At 39.1% G+C, this 12,397-nt stretch overlaps 1 protein-coding gene and 1 long non-coding RNA gene across 9 annotated transcripts in view; one reads left to right on the forward strand and one right to left on the reverse strand.

The window, feature by feature from the left end:
* Window positions 1–12,397, forward strand: part of DLGAP1 (DLG associated protein 1) — an 893,154-nt gene that overhangs the window by 394,344 nt on the left and 486,413 nt on the right. The gene's annotated exons all lie outside the window — the stretch shown is intronic.
* Window positions 1,654–7,883, reverse strand: LOC109248594 (uncharacterized). Its single transcript, XR_002072133.2, has 3 exons — window positions 7,802–7,883; window positions 4,846–5,210; window positions 1,654–1,887 (listed from the first exon to the last, which is right to left on the reverse strand). It is a non-coding gene; the product is annotated as an uncharacterized LOC109248594 (long non-coding RNA).

Raw genomic sequence — 12,397 nt, forward strand, 5'->3', positions numbered from 1 at the left:
CACCACCCCTACAATTCATGTCTTAATAACAATGACGCCTTGCGAAGTAACAAAACTCTCAGACTCCCAAGACCAAATGCCAACTGATAACATTCGTTTTGTGAGATATTTCAGGACTAAGGCCAAGGAGAAGATGTTTGCATCCCTTTCCTGAGAGGCAGTTGCACTAAATGATCTAGAGATCACAGCCCAGAAAGTCACTGTGTGACCAAAGAATCAGAAGTAGGACAGGGGGCACTACTAAATGGATAGCGGTGTATGCTATGATCTCCTGGTGCTTTTTAAAATCTAAAGAAGCAGAAGTGACTGCTTATAATCAAAGCTCCTTCTTCTAATTGGTAATGCAGACTCAGAAACACTTATTTTCTAAACTATTCTATTTGGTATTTTTTAACTCCCTGATAATACTCAACCCCTAAGTATTTCTTACCCAATAGATGATGAGGGTTAAGTGTTCTACCCTGAAAAGCATAAAAACTACTCCAAACCAGGAAAAGCAGATTTGGCTTCATTATTTCCTTGATGCAGCATTTTAAAATCCTTTTTATTCCTTACGTGGAATGGCACGTGAGAATCTAGATACCTCAAACTGCGCGAACAAGGGACATTGTGTGACCCTTTTAGACGAAAAGCCACCAACTTACCCCAAGAATGGTTTGCAACAGTTTAGAAGCCTTAGCCTAGCACTTCTTAGGCTGAATTCAGCTCACGCTAACTTGCGTGTGCGCATGGCGGAGGTCAAGAAGAATACGTTTGAGAACCATCCTTGCCTTTCATAAGCACAGTCGAAGCTGCACGGGCCGGAGAGCATGCTTCGACATAACCCTGTCAACGTGGAAAGTCTGGGAAGAGCAGGCACTGTTTTGACACTAAGACTCACTTCCCACAATAAGGAAGCAGATTCGGAGTTACTCGTCTTGTGGCTGGCTGTATTTGGCTATTTTAGAGATGGGAGTATTTGGCTATTTTAGAGATGGGACTGCTTGGATCCTAACAAGAGATTGTTTCAGATCAAAGTAACAATTTTCTAAAAATACTCCTGATTTCCTTGGCAACTGAAAAATGTCAGTCTGAAGAGTTTCTTAGTGGTCATGTAAAGAATCCAGGAAGTATCCTGTGTATATATATATATATATATATATATATATATATATATACACACACACACACACATATATGTATATGTAATATACATGTGTGTATATATACATATTTATGTATGTGTTATACATATGTATATATATATATGATGTACATGTGTATATATATATGATGTGAATATATATATGTTAATAAATATACAAATTATATATAAATAATATACACAATATCAATAATATAATAAATATATATGTTAATAAATGAACGAATGAATAAGGTTATGGTTAAATTAACATTCTCTCCATATATGGTTCTTTTCATTTGTAACTGCCAGCTATAAGTGAGACTTCGGTACAAAATGCCAACTGTAGAAGGTAAAGATCTAAATTCAAGAAACTTTTCATTTGATACTTGTGTTGTGTGGGGAACAGCAGTGTCATAGTAAAAGTAAAGTGAAAGGGCCTTTGGAGTCAGAGAACCAAGAGTTGAATCAATTACGGGACCATGGGCCAGTCACTTTTACTACCCTGAGGTACTGTTACCGCATTGGGAAAATGGTTATAACAGCAATACTCACCTGTGCTTCTGCATATAGCAAATGAGAGGTGAAATACTCAGTGATGTGTAGGGTGTGCACACCCTGACTTTGGACATGGTCAGAGCTCTTTCCCTGTACACGCTCCAGGCCTCAGATGTCCCTTCTGTCATTTATCCTCCAGTTGTCTTATTCACTGCTAAATCTCTAAAACCTGGAATTGTACATGCTCCTTAGTGCACAAGAGGTATCTCTGGAAAAGGAAGAGCAGGTAGGTTAGGTGATGATCTTATCCAATTTGCCCATTGTTTGTGTCTTGCTCTCTCCTTCTGGTCCTTTGACGTTGACTCAGTAGCATGGCCTACCCAACTCATGGTTTCTGTTTTACTCCTGGATTATAGTCTTATGGGTCAGCCTTCTAGGTCTCAGACACTACAGCCCACAATCAAATCCAGTGCCCTTTCCCATCTCCAGGCATGCCCTGGGTGCTCTTTGGTTAGACACAGCAATACTCTATAAGGACAAAGAGGTGTTTCTATCATCACCATCCCACCAAAAGTGAGGCTTTCCAAGTGTGACAGCCAATGGTATGCTCTTCACCAAACACTTCTGGTCTCCCCTTTCCAGTACATAAAGGACCATACTCCTCTAGCTGTCCAGAGTTAGCTGTGGCCACATGAGTTGCTTTGGCCAAGAACATATGAACATGATGGGCATGTTGCTGCTTCCTATCCAAGCTTTCAGAGCCAGAGGAGAATTTGTCTTTTTCTTGTCTTGATGAACACAGAAGAAAATAGTGAAAAACCTTAGTATTGATAATTCCGGCGGTAATATTCACTTGGCCCAAGTCAGAAAGTGGAAGCCTGCCAGCTGTGTTGTTTCCTGTCTGCTCTGGCCCTATCAGGGAGGCTGAGTTTCCACAGGACGTGAGGTCAGGCCTCCATCACTGGAAGCTCCACACTCAACCACGACTTTCCCTTCCAATCCTAAAACTGAGCGAGAATCTTTCTGATGCTGCTAAGTAATCTAAAAAGGGAGTAATTCATGGATGACTTAAGAACAGAGCCAACACCCAAATAATTAGTAAGTTGGATGATATTTTTATATACTGACTATCTCAGAGATTACCAAAGAGAGGAGTTTAAATTTGACTTCCAAAGCATGGCTTGTAATTTTGCACTTCTCGATTAGACTCAAAATTTATAAAAAGCTTTTGGAAAGATGGGAGAGGTACAAGATCAGAAGGCTCATAACAGTCACAGAGAGATAAATGCCAAAGGGGAAAAACAGAAATTCATGAGTTTACAAAATACAAACACACTTTCACATAGATGCACATACATATGAACACATGTCCCCATGTATGTACCTTTTTGATTAAGTATAAAATGCAAAATCGTTTTCAAATATAATTTGGTAAAACAGAAAGAAATGAAAAACCAGATTCAGTGCTAGGCCATTCTATTTTTGTCTCTGCCTATACTGCCTGAACAATTTCAGATGACCTCAGCCATCTTCTGTCTCCTACCTAAAATGTGTGTTTGAACCAGTTGATCTCCAGAGTCTTCTAATTCTAATAACCTATTGTCATTCCAAGTGAGTGGGAGCGCATTCTGTCATAATAAGGAGAAGAATTAAACCAGTACGTTTTGAAAAAATAAACGTATTGATTCAATTATGCCTGACTCCTTCAAAACATCTTTTTGAGTTAGGTTATGACAAGAAACATAAAAAAGGTGATAACACTGAAGTAAATTGGGTTCAGAGAAAATACAAGAATCCAAGTACCCTCACTAAAAGGGTAAATATAGCTGTGATTACATGTTAAATGGCTGAAAGCCATACCAAAAAAAAAGTTGACTATGAGAATTGAATAGCTTTCCTAGTGTTAAAGGCTTAAAGAAAAAATATTCTATGTAACACATTTTTAAAAGGATAAACTGGATAATATTCTTGGTAGGATTAGTTAAGTCAGCCCTCCTCCTACAAAGTGAGAAAAAACAATAAAAAATAGGCAACATCTTGGAATAGGCAATTCACAGTAAGAAAACCCTAAATGGGTAATAATTATTAAGAGATGCTCAAACAGCATAAAGATCCAGAAAATACTAATGAAGGGGCGTCTGGGTGGCTCAGTCGGTTAAACATCCAACTTTGGCTCAGGTCATGATCTTGCAGTTCATGAGTTCAAGCCACAAGTCAGGCTCTGTGCTGAGCACTCAGAGCCTGGAGCCTGGAGTCTCCCTCTCTCTCTCAAAAATAAAATTTTAAAAATTGTTTTTTAAAAAAGAAAATACTAATTAAGGCATCAATAAAATGCCAATCTATAATCATAAGACAAAAACTAAAAAGTCATGCAATATCAAATGCTGGTGAAGATGTAGAAAAATGGAGACCTTCAGGCAGCTATTTGGGAAAATAATTTCACTGAATTTATTGAAATTGACTATGTACATATCTAACAATTGTACACACGCTAGCAATTGTACTATTGGATATTTCTTCAGAAAGTCACTCAAGCGCTCAAGGAAAAAGTGTATTGATGCTCATGACAGCCATTGCCATTGGTAAACTTACCAATGCATGCATAGGATGATATGTTATGGAGTATAAAAAACAGTAACTTAGATGTATATTCAGTAACATGGATAGATCTTTAAAAAAAAATGTTGAATAGAAAAAGTTAGAAAGATATTTATACCACAGTATCATTTATGTAAATTAAACATGCTCCATGCCCAAATTGTTGAAAGCTTCTGTGTGTGTGTGTGTGTATGTGTATAAAAGTAGAATAAAAGAACACACTTTAAATATATTCTAGAAGCTGTCTCAGGGGGAGGGAGGTGTGGAATTAGTGACCAAAGATCATAGAGGAAAAAAGTTAAACTGCAGGGCATTCTATAAGAGGGTGTTCTGTGGATTGATGATAATATCATAAACTCAAGTCTACAATCATCTTAAACTTGGTTATCTGAGGTCCATATTTTTAAAAAAGTTAAAACTTGAAAAGCTGAGAAAAACAAAATTAAGAATGTATGAAAAAGCACCATAAAAACACCAGCTGAATTTGAGAGGCTTTGTGAAAGCTGGGCTTGAATCTCACACACGGTGAATTTACAGTAGTTTCGAGGGTTGGCCATTCTCACTTGGGGAGAGCAAAGGCGATAAAAACTTGCTATGGTCACGGCAGTTGAGGGTGGAAACTGTACCTAATTCATTCGAGGGTCCCCTGCCCCAGCACAGGACCTGGCGCTTTACAGATACTCACGTCTGTAGAATGAATGAACTCACATTTTGAAAAGAAATCTTACTCTTGTGGCTAAGCCTTGGGACAAATCTGAAAGCAGGAGAGAGATTTTTCCATTAAGTAAACAGTAATAGCTAGATCAATTGCACTCAGTGCTGAAGGTCAGGGGCTCATCATGATAGTCATTGCAACTGGACAGTGCTGTTGTTTGTGCCCTGATTTATATTACGGGTCAAGTCTTTCAGAATAGGAGTCCAGGTTATTTTCTTCCTTGAGACTGAAGCTGTCTTCAGAACAAGGTTTAGCCACACAATGACTTCATTAATGCTGCAAAAGAAGGAATGGACCTGTGTTAAGACTTTGTCATTCTCACACTTGAAAATAGCCAGGTTACTAACAATATTAGAAAAGGAAAACAAATCTACAAAATCATTAAATGAAGTCGCATTGCCATATCAACCATTATCTTTTATCCCTAGCTTTAAGAAAATAGTATCGTGTGCCTTGTTAGTGCCTGTCAGTAAATAATAATGTCGGGGCACCTGGGTGGCTCAGATGGTTGGGCGTCTGACTCTTCATTTCAGCTCAGGTCACGATCTCAAGGTTGTGAGGTTGAGTCCTGCACTGGGCTCAGCGTTGAGTGTGGGGCGTGCTTGGGTTTCTCCCTCTTCCTCTTTCTGTCCCTCTTCTGCTTGCTCACTCTCTTAAAATAAGTAAATAAACTTTAAAAATGTAAATAATGGTAAATAGTCCATTATTATTTTTGCATTATTTTGGATTATTCTCAATTTCTTTCAGTGCTGATTCATGCGTCAGACCTCTATCTTGGCAACATTTTGCACCTCTTCCCTTTCACGCAGAAAACACACAAATTACTGTGCCTCTGCCAACCCCATCACTTTAATGATACCCTGTTGAGGAATATTTTAACAGAAGACCATGAGAAGTGCGAATCTTACAACAAAGGGTATATGATTTATTGTTGGTCGAATTTCAGGCTTTAGGGGAGATGCATGTGTATGTGGTGGATGTATAGGTGTGTGCCCGTATGTCTCCTGTCCTAGATGTCCTGCACAGGCAAAGCCAATGATCCAGGCTAATGGGTCAGTCCTGCAAGATAGAAGCATCTTGTTTAATTACACTTATATAGATTAAGATGCCAGGAAGAGATCTGACTGTCCTTTAAACTAAAAATAAACCAATTTCTGAGGTGACCAAAAAGTTACATTTGTGGTCGCAGACAGAAAAGAATATTCTTCCCCAAATACTTTGAATGAAAGAGTTAAACAGGCATGTCTAGAAAATATACATTTTGCATAATAAGATTAACATTATTTTTTATTTGACGAGAAGACTTCCTCTTTTACATTAAAAAATGAATTCTAAACACACTTTATATTTTTAAGTTTTTAAAAAATAGTTTATTTGAAATATTGGGATTCTTTTTAAAATACGTGGAGATGACAGGAGCTTTTGGGATCTATATAAAAATGACTTAATCTTTATAGGAACAGATTGGTGAGTCACAGTAAAAATTTATAGTTAGCACATTGAATTTATGCATTTTTGTTCGTGTCATGATAGCTTAAAGATACTTAATAGATTATTTTTAAGTCTTTAACTGGATAAATCTTGAGCAACAGACAGACTTGTGGATTGTTAGAATCTCCATTTGTTTGAAAACCACTGAGAAAAGAAGGTGAAGCATCTTTGAAATTACCGTGTAAGTCATGGGTAAAACTCATTCAGTGCAAGCATCTAATTATATACCTTTTTTTTTTTTTTTTTTTTTTTAATGTGGATGTTGAGGAAAGTAAGGGGCATCATCTAATGCAGGAATGCGTAATGTTGGGGAAATGTCTTTGTGATTAAATTGCTAGCGGCAAGGTGAGCGGGTCCTGATGCTCAGAATGTGCTCAGAAATGACCTTGAGAAAGAACCTTAGATCATGATTATGTTAGTTGAAAGGGCTCCAAGTGGAAAGAGTCATTAATTTTGGAAAGATTCAATCAATGATGCTTTTCACTTCACTCTCCTGCTTCACAAAAGACTCAAAGATGTGAAATTTCCTATCAAACTCATGTAGTGCAATAGTGGCTATTTTACAGTGGGGGTAGGGGGGCTCACTTGAACCTCGAATCCCCAAATCAGAGCCCATTTTGGAACTTTACCTTCTACTTTTTTCCCCCAAGGCTGAATAATTCAGAATCTGAGTCATTGTAACGATTTAATCCAATGACCAAGTCACAATACCGATAGGAGAGCTGAAGTTTTCTGCTTTCTCCATGGTCTGTTATAATTCTGTATTTTCCTACAGCCTCATTTAAATCCCTTCTGATGAAGTTTAAGTCCTTCGCTTATCATTCTTCTTTCATAAGAGCCACTCTTCATTCAACAAATATTTATTGGATGTCCTTTATGTACAGATTATATGCCAGTTACTCTCCCTTAAATACATTGTTATTTAAACTTGCCAGTTTTACTGGATGCTGTGATGGGCTGTCCAGATACCCCTTTAGGTATTTATTCCACCCCCTGCTGGGAGTGTTGGCACCGATGCCTCTCAGACACGTCCCTTCTGGGGAACTGCCTTCAGTTGAAAGGAGCTGTCACACACAGGGCTATGCTTCCTCTCCAGGGCAGTCCACGTGCAATGACTAGTCAATGAGGGGGACACAAAGGCCCATCCCCCTTTCCTTAATTTGGGATAATTCTGAAGGGCCATCCCAGCTCTCAAGTTCAGCACTTTCCCTTATCCAGTCCTTCTTCCCTCGCTACTTTAGTGGTAGTTTTCCCCAGTACCACCCCCACCCCCACGGACCTTCCTGCTCTCAAATCCCCATCTCAGAGTCGGTCTCCAGGGAACCCAATTTAAGATTAAAAAAAAAAAAAAAAAAAAAAACACCGTAGAGTATCACCTGTCAACCGTCCTTCACAGCTCATCCTGTTGTTTCCATCATCTCTGTTAGTATCCAGAGCATCACTGTTTCTGGTTACCAGATTTCTACCGCTTATCAGATGCTAGCCATCAAAAAACAGCAACAACAAAATGACTATAATTTTACTGCCAAAACTGAGCAGTCTAACTCGTGCCATGCCAAGTATATCCACCAGTGTCCAGATTATACTTGAAGAGGGTGATAACGCTGATCTTCAGTGCTACCTTGTGACTGTGTGTGTGTGTGTGTGTGTGTGTAAAGCAATCATTAACTGGTCCAGCAGAATATTTTCAGTGGACTCTTCTATTGACCCCTTTCTGGTATAGCACATTGTGTTGTGAGTAGATTTAGTTGTACAGTTGAGCCTTGAACAGTGTGGGGGTTAAGAGCACCAAACCCCTGCACCGTGGAAAATGTGCATATAACTGTAGACTCCCAAAAAACTTAGCAGCCCCCTGCTTACTAGAAGACTTACCAATAACCGAAACAGTCTATTAACACATATTGTTATATATGTATTATATATTCTATTTATAATAAACTAGAGAAAAGAAAATCATAAGGAGATATATATATATATTATATATATAATATATATATAATATATATATATACCTGTCCTGTGTGTGTGTGTGTGTATATATATATATATATATATATATATATATATGTATGTATCTGTCCTGTATTTACTGATACCATAAGTTTGCATCCTCTGTTTAGAAGACAAATATATGTCAGTACCTAATCAATATTGCCTTATATTATACAATACACTGTAGCTCTGTATTACTAACACTAGACATTGAAAGTGAAAGGTAAGGTGAATAAGAAATTCATTTTTATTTATAGGTATAATGATGCATTCATTGATAATGAAGAAGCAGCAAGATGAGTGCTTAATGTAGCCTATTGTAATGGATACAGTTGCTTCATGGTAGCCCAGTCTATACCCTAGTGAACGAACTCTTATAAAATCTTATGGTATACAGGATTACAGTCATATTCATCGTACAGTATTGAAAATATTGTTACATTAAAAAAAACACTTACCTGTGATGACAGGCTGATACATAGTTTCTCCAGTTATAGGTGGGGGGCGGGGGGAGAAGGCAGGGTATGGAGAGAGGGAGAGAAAGATGGCAGTCAGAGATATTGTGTGGTAATTCTTTGAAAGCAAAGTTATAAAACAGTAAGAAAACTAACACATTATTAATTTTATGTTAAATATCACTGACCCCATGCCTGTGAAAGGATAGGCTATCCACTTCCATACAAATCTGGTTTGTGATATTCTACGTGATGAATACTTAAGCAGTGATGAGGAGGAGGACAGAAAATGTTTCGCATAGTTCTTGCCATACAGTTATTGTATTTTCACATGAAGACACAACGGATGTTTATTAACGGTGCAGCGTAATGATTACTTACTCTTCACTAAATGGAAGTGGATCATCCTAAAGGTCTTTATTGTCATCATCTTCCTGTTGGGTAGACTGAGGACGAGGGGTGATGGGGGGGAAGAGGAGCAGAAGGTAGAAAGGAAGGCAGAAGAGGCGGGTGCAACTTTACAGAAATACATATTTCATAATTTGACCTTTTTTTGCTTTTTCATTTCTCTAAAAAGCTTTCTGTACAATACCAATCTTTCTTCCTCTACGTACTTTAGTTTCAGCACCCATATCATAGAAGGGTCCATGTTGTAAAGGAAGTCAAAAGCAGTCTTGAATAAATCAGGATGCTTCTGCCAGATTATCTAACGTCAATTTGTTCATGAAGACGACTCATGTCCGTCAAGACAACTCTTAATTCATCTGGTGTGGTGCCTATTAATTCTGGAATTTCTCCAAGAAGCCCTTTACCTCCTGGCCTTTTTGCCATGTCCACAATCTATTTCATGATTTCTTCGATTTCTATGTCATAATCTCTATCATAAATCCTGTGAAGTCATATACAACCTCTAGACACAGTTTTCCCCAGCAGGAATTCACTGCTTCAGGCTAGATGGTTTCCATGGCTTCTTCTGAAACAACGGTGGCATCTTCAATGGTGTAATCCTTCCAGACTTTTATGATGTCTGGTTTGGATTCTCTTCTAGAACACGGACAATCCTTTCCATGTAGTACTGTGTGTAATGAGCCTTAAAGGTCCTTAAGACTGATCAAGAGGCCAAATTGGAGACATTGTGTTTGTGGGGAGGTAGATCACTTTGACATCTTCAGTGTTGAATTCATGGGGCTCAGCGGAGGAGCTGGGGGGCGGGCATGGGGCGCAAGTGCATTGTCCAAGATCACCTTTAAAAGGTGGTTTCTTACTGGCAAGTTACTTCCTGGCTTCAGAAAGAAACATTGGTGGAACCAATTCAGAAAAAGGGTTCTCATCGTCCAGGCCTCCTTGCCATACAATCACAACTCTGGCAGCTGACATTTATCTTTTCCCTTCAAGGCTGGAAAGTTAGCAACTTTATAGATAAAGGCAGTACTGATCATAAACCCACTGCATTTGCACAAAACAGTGCAGTTTGCCTATCCCTTGTTGCCCTAAAACTGGTGCTTACGTCCCTTCTTTACTAATAAATGGTTTTTGTGGCAATTTTCTTTTAGAATAGAGTACTTTTGTCTGCCTCGAAGACCTGTTTAAACAGATATCCTTTCTTAATGATTTTCTTCATAGCACCTGGGAATTCGTCTGCTGCCTCTTGGTTGGCAGAATCTGCTTTTCCTGTTGTCTTGACATTTTTTTAAGCCAAATCCCTTTCTAAAATTATCAAACCATCCATTGCTGGCATTAAATTCTCCAGCCTTAGATCCTTCGCTCTCCTTTTGCTTTACGTTGTCGTGTAATAACTTCCCTTTTTCTCAAATCATGCTGGAATCTATAGGTATGCCTTTCCTATAGCAATCCTGCATCCCCATAAAAGCTGCATTTTCAAATCATAAAAGGTATTTCACAAAAAGTGCAAGGTTTTCACTCCACTGCTGCAACTACAACAGCTTCGTGAATTTCCTTTTTTTTTTTTTTTAAGGTTACTTTATTTTGAGAGAAAGAGAGAGAGCTAGCAGGGGAGGGGCAGAGAGAGAGGGAGAAGAGAGAATCCCAAGCAGGCTCCCTGCTATCAGCACAGAACCAGACGCAGGGTTCAATCTCACGGACCATGAGATCACAACCGGAGCCGAAATCGAGAGTCAGCCTCCCCACCAACTGAGCCACCCGGGTGCCCCATGAATTTCCTTTTCTTAAAACGGTCCTCACACTGGACTCGTTTATCTTGAACTGGTTGGCAACCACACAGCTGCAGTCCTCAATCTACGGTACTTACCGAGCCCCTCGAGTTTTTCTTGTAAGGTCAGGACGTTTCTGGGCTCCTTGGGAGCATTTCTCGCATCGTTAGTGGCACGTCATATGGGTCCTGCGGTGTTATGCAAGGTTTTTGAAAAATAGGTGAGAACCAGGAGAGATGACTTTTTACTGTGCTACTTAATTGACTGGCCAGACCAGCTGCTCATGTGGACATGATTAGCATCATGGGGAGTTTTAAGCAGACACTCCCAACACTGAGCTCACAAAAGCAACTGGGAGCGGCTGGAAAATCTCTGCGGTGGTGTAGTTTGGACCATGGTTAATTTTAGCAGTTATTTACTACAGTACTTATCCATGTGTTTATTTCTCTTGACTGCAAATGGTACCATGTACAGCGTGTGTTTGTGTGCACAAGTGTTGATAAATTCTAACATCTTACAATAGGTTTGTTTGTATTTTACGATAGCGACTAAACTGGACGAATGTCTACGTATATTTTACGCATTCGTGAATACCTTTTCCCGGTCTTTTTCGGTATTTCTAAGCCATGCCGTTCATCGGCAAGGGTTTCAATTTGTCACAGATGTCACCTAAAAATTCCAACGTATTTATTCAAAACAAGCCGCGTACAGACGGACCCGTGTATGAGTGGACCCACGCGGTTCAAATTCATGTGGTTCAAGGGAAAACTGAAGATCGTTTCACCAATCGGCAGAACAAACATTGAGCGCTAACAAACCATTTCACCTGAGCACCTAGGTTTAGCGTGCAAATGAACTACTTTGTCTTCGGCGTCAAACATTACACCTTATATTTAAGTCCAGGCTGGGTCAGGAGAGCAAGAGAGTCCTCCTACCTGAAGAGAGAACGGTTTCAGCAAGGCCACTTGTGGCTTGATCTGTCACCTCTGGTTATACCGGGGGTGCAGAAACCATTTACAGATGTCTTTTGTATGTATTTGAAGAAAGTGACTAAGATCAACCACCTTTTCTCTAGTAGAAAATTTAAGACTTTTTCTGTGGCTTGTTAGAAATCATTATTTTTGTCCCTGAACTCTGGGGAAAACAGAGTATTCAGTCCCAGAATGTTCCTGTTTTCTTTCCCACTGTATTTTACTTTATTCTCGCTTTCTTTCTCCCTTCCATTTATCAAATATTTATGAAGCATCATTAATCCATATGAGGGTCCTGGCTTACCTACTTGGGATATATCAGGGAACAGAAGGCCCAACTCCTGCCCTAAGTTGCTACCTTTGTTCACTCTCTTGATCCTACT

The sequence above is a fragment of the Panthera pardus genome, unplaced genomic scaffold (assembly GCF_024362965.1).
Source record: "Panthera pardus isolate Hobbes unplaced genomic scaffold, ASM2436296v1 HiC_scaffold_15, whole genome shotgun sequence".
Taxonomy (NCBI): domain Eukaryota; kingdom Metazoa; phylum Chordata; class Mammalia; order Carnivora; family Felidae; genus Panthera; species Panthera pardus.